The following is a 5,556-nucleotide window of genomic DNA, read 5'->3' on the forward strand; positions in this document are numbered from 1 at the left end:
GTAAATCCCTGGTTTTCACTGTGTACTATGCTACATGGTGGGGATACAGAGATGAATAGTATGTAGACCCTCTTCCTCAGACTTCAGCCCAACAGAGAAAAGAGACCCATAAGCAAATCACTGCATAGTAAATGAATACTTAATAACAGAACTATGCATGGTGTGTGAATGGTGCCACAGGGAAGGAAGGATGGCAGTGTATCCAGTAGAGAGAAGGGAAAGGCCATCATAGAAAGCTTCCCAGAAAGGACAGTCACCAAACTGAGTGTTGAAGGATAAGTTAGAGGTTGGAGTCCGCAAAGTGAAGATAGACAGAGGAGTGTACCAGAAGATCTGAGCAAAGCAGGACAGAGTGCGTTAGGAACTGCAAACCATTATTATTACAGAGTGAAGATGAGGCTTCTGGGAACACGTGTCATGTTCAGAATCCCATCATCCCCTGGGTATTAGAAAGTACCTGGATAATGCAGTTCTTCCCTACTTGTGCCTTGTCACCAGCATGTAGGACACAGAACAAAAGGACAGTGAGCTTCACAAAGAAGCAATATTAGAAGAAAATGAACTCTAATACACAAAAAGGAGTAAAACAATGACAGCTAGAAATGAAAGTTGAAAGAATAGTAGCAAAGGAGTAGATCCACACAAAGGTAAAGGCAAAAACAATCAGAGGTAAGTTGGTGACATTTCAAGAATACACAGAAAATGTGTGAACCGCTGGAAGTGTGTATCCCTACACTTGTTTCATCTGTAAAATGTTTTGCTATTTAAATAAATTTTTTCTATAGTTATTGGAGAAAATGTAACTATATTGAGATCTACTCCAAAAATGACATATGGAAACTAGTCTCATTACTTTATAAACTATGGTCTCTATCTGTATCCACAAATCAAATTAGCTAAAAAAGGGAACACAAATATTTGAAAGGACTAAATGAGAGAGTTGATTTGAGAAAAGAAGATGAAGAGGAGGAGGAAGTGGAAGTGGAAGTGGAAGAGGAAGAAGAGAAATGTAAGAAGGGCATTGAATGAAAGGAAATAAATACAAACAACTACCATGGTAATCAGTAAGCACGGAAGGCCTTCTACGCACAACTCTAAGAAACTAATGGCCTTCACCCTCATCAGCTCTACATTTTTTTTCTCTTTCTTTCTTTCTTTCTTTCTTTCTTTCTTTCTTTCTTTCTTTCTTTCTTTTTTGTGGCCTAAGGTTGCCTTCAGCACAGGTTAGGTTTGGCTTGAGTATCAGGTATCGAACCACAGCACCCTGAGCCTGACTGCATTATTTAAGCAGGCATTTAAACAACTGAGCTAATGTACAGGCCCCCTCTATAAATTTTTTCATTATTTGATAAATGAGAAAACTGATGCCTACAGAGGTTGAATAGTAGAGTTGCTCTTCTGAGGTAAGAGGAGAACCAGAATCCCTGCAATCAGAATCCAGATCCTGGAGAAGGAGCAGATGGTTCTAGTGAAGAGCATAATGCCAGGTTGAAATCAGGCAGGACTTTGCAAAACACGAATGCCATGAATAAAGGAATAACTAGTTTAATGCTCTAAATTTCTGTTTTAAAAAATGGACCTCTGTGCTCATTTCCACCATACTCAAAATATAGTGCCACTATGAAGCCTCAAAAATTTGTTATTACCAACAAAATTCTGTAGAGGAAACACAATGGCCTGCATCTAGAAAGAGGCTATGAACAAAATCCTATTCTTTACATGCATAACACATATCATCATGTCTAGTATAGCAATCCATGGATATAAAGACTGGCTACAAAAGAAAGGGATTTGTGCAAAAGTTCTGATGGGGCAAATGGAAAAATCACATTGGAAACACTCTTACCAGTAAAATAAAATTTTAATTAGCTACATCTTTAAATTAGCTAAATAAAGACAGCAACTAATGACTGACAGGGAGTTTATTTATACATTTCTTAGAATTAATAACCTCATCACTCATGAGGTTCTGAGTGCTGATTCATTTATGGTCAGTTAGCCTGGTTATTGGTCTGAGTGTTCTATAAAAACTGTCTTGGCCAGGCATGGTGGCATATACCTGCAATCCCAGCACTCTGGATTGAAGGAAGAGACTAAAGGAGGAGACTCACAAGTTCCAATGCAATTTGAGCAACTTAATGAGACCATGTCTTTAAAAAATGTAAAGAGGGCTGGGGATGCAGTTCAGTGAGAAAGCCCTGGATTCAATACCCAACACTCAAAAAAAAAAAAAAAAAAAAAAAAAAAAACAACAACAACAAAGACATGGTCCTGAATATTGTAATAAAACATGAAGTAGAATATATCTAAGGGCTGGCCAAATAGCTCAGCAGTTTCTGAAGACAATGACTTTAACCAAGCAATTGTAAAGAAATTTTATTTATTTATTTATTTATGTGTGTATGTGTGTGTGTGGAACCAGGGATTGAACTCAGGCCCTTGCACTTGCCAGGCAAACACTTATTCTACTGAGCCATCTCCCCAGCTTCTGTAATTAAGTTTTAAATGGAGTCTGGCATCACCCTGAAGGAATTCTAACTTCACACTGTTGGTGATGTTAACCAAGATGGTTTCAGAGTAGACTAACGTTACACAGCACATTTAAAAAAGACACATTTATTCAGCATCATGATCAGACTATCACATTAAGCAATCCACAGCATGGATGCAAAAAATGGTCTTCCTTAGAACCCTTTGTTGGAATGCTTTACACTTTCCATGGAACAGAAACAAAATAACCTGTTGCACAGTTAGTTACAAATATAATCCTCAAGTTTTTTGCCCATACGCATGAGTGTTGTCTAAAACATGTCTTGTCAATCTGATAGTTACTGTTGTGGCCTCTGAATTTGACCATTGAAAAGGTCACCCAAGCAAACAGTCAGCTACTTGGTTATAAAAATGACTGTTGGCACACCTTGTATATCTAAGTTGAATAATGGTACCAGATACAATGATAGAAGGGATTGAAGCTGTAGGAGTCCCCTCCAGGTTCTCCTCTCAGTCCAATAAGTTAATATTTATAATCCTGAAGATATGTTATTGGAATCCGACCAAATTAATTCCAATCTACCACTCCCAGTGCAACCCACAGCAAAACTAAAGACACTAAAACATACTTATAATTATTGGGGAGCCAAGGGACCCTAAGTCCAGCCATGAAGATGGCTTTCTGGAACAAAGAGGCTGACCCAGGGTGGCAACTGGGCTTTAGTCAGTGGAGGAGTGACTTGAGGAGGAATGAGAATTGTGGGAAGTAGGTGAGTACTGTGAGCTGAGCTAGGCAGGTGGCCTACATTTACTTCTGCCGTATGCAGAGAAAGTAATTTCCATTATGCTATTGAGATAGTGTCTAATGTTTTGGGGATCTGGTGCTCAGCCAAAATGGAGACAGTCACTCTTCTTTGGAGAACAGCTGCCCATGTGGTCCTCCACAGAAGCTGTGTATCATCCATTATCATGTGTGATCAGTAAACGATTTAATTCTCTTGAATGAAAAACAAACAAGCAAACAAATAGCTCAGCATATTAAAGCCCCTGCACAATGGCACAGAGGCTGGGTGTTTGATCCCTGGTCCTGCCATGCCAGCCCTGCCCCTGAGGCATGCTGAGAGGGCAATTGAGACTGGGCGTGGTGTTGCACGCCTATAATCCCAGCACTTGGGAAACTGTAAACCGGAGAATTACTGAGTCTGATCTAGTAGTGAGACCCTGAACACCCTGTAGACCCTTGCCTAAAATAAAAAATAAAAAAAAAGAATATACCTAAATAAAATCATACACTGTAAAGTGCAAGAATTTAGTCAATGTGGTTCCAGCCAGATAGCAGGGTATGAAGGTGCCTGCTTAGGCAGAGCACAGTGGCAGGGTTCCATCCCCAGCCTGCACTGCCTGCCCTACCCTGGGGCACATTGAGATGGTGATTAAGACTGGGCATGCACCTGTCATCCCAGAGCTTGGAAAGCTGAAAACAAGAGGATCACTATGAGTCTGATCTATGTAGTGAGACCCTGTAGACCCTGTAGACCCCATACTAAATGTATTAAAAGAAAAAAGAATTTAGTCAATGAAATGATCCTTTTATACATTTAATATTTATCTTTTAAAATAATAATGTCTATTGTCATTATTAATACTCACTGGTATCAGATGATTTTTAAAATGATTAATGCAAACATCTTAAAATTCATGTACCCAGCAAATCTTTAGTAGCTATCTCTAATAGCTCAATGAACTATAGAGAATGCTTTAGTGTTAAATAAGACGAGCTAAAAATCAAGAACCTTACAATTTAGTCAGCACCTTTCTGTATTTTAACTCCCACAGTCAAAGCATAAATTCTTATATAAGTTAACAACCTAATCCTTCACAATGCACACCACTAAGCACAGTAAGGAACAATTTTTGTTCTTTTTCTTTTTTGTGTATCTCAACCATATTAAGAAGTACAGCCCATATAATAAGACTTCTATTTCTATAGCACTGGCAAACATGATGCAGATATTTTTACTTTTTCCTCTGAATGCAGCAGAACACCCACAACAGAAATTAGTCTCTTTTTAAAGACTGAAATGTTACATTCACAAGTCATACTTTCCACAGCGCAGGCATGGCTACAGTCTCACACATTCCACTCTAGCTGAATGATACCATCATTTGACCCCTCGGATTTAAAATTGTAATGTCTCTTGCTTCTTTCAAAAAGAAAAAAGCCCTATGAATAAAATTGCCCACAGTTCCTTTTTAAAATGCTTGAACTTAAAAAAAAAAAGTTTGTCTCTATTCTTATTAGAAATTACACTCTTCACACAAATACAATGGCTAATACTATGAGCAGTTCGCTATTTGGAATACTTACAATTGTAGTCTTCTCCTCCCCCATCCTTCCAATCTGCAGGAGGACGAGTATAGAGATAACTCTGAGGGTTTTCTGTCTTCTCACTACCCTCCTTCAAAACTGGTCTGTTTCTCCTAACCCAGATGGGGCTTCCCCCAAGTTATTGAGCTGCACAGAATTTCTTCCCATCATGCACTAGTTGCTATAGGAAAATGAGTGGACAAATAATGGGATGTTTAAACAATGTCACCTTCTCAAGTTTTCAAATGAGAATATCTCTGAATTGCTTCCACAGTCATTGCATTCCCATCCACACTCCTTCTATGATCCTGTCATCACTAACTGATATATTTGATCAACACTTGCTGAGCATCCCACCATTCAAGCCTCTTCCCTGAAGAGACAACTTCATGGAACTGACCTCTTGCCTGCCCTAGCGGCTCAGTGGGGGCTGGCAAGAGCCTACCTCCCCGACAGAGTCAAACACAGCTACCATGCTAAACACAGGAAAAATGAAAGTGCCAAAGAAAGAAAATTGTCAAAGGATTTTACAGCTATTTTGAAGTTCTGCTAAATAAAAAAGCACAAAAATCATTGAATTCAAGAAGAATCACAGGGGCCGGGGAGACGGCTCAGTGGAATAAGCGCTTCCCTGGCTAAGTGCAAGGACCTGAGTTCAATCCCCAGTTCTGGGGAAAAAAAAAAAAAAGAAGAAGAAA

The sequence above is a fragment of the Octodon degus genome, unplaced genomic scaffold (genome assembly GCF_000260255.1).
Source record: "Octodon degus isolate 3935 unplaced genomic scaffold, OctDeg1.0 scaffold00256, whole genome shotgun sequence".
Classification (NCBI taxonomy): domain Eukaryota; kingdom Metazoa; phylum Chordata; class Mammalia; order Rodentia; family Octodontidae; genus Octodon; species Octodon degus.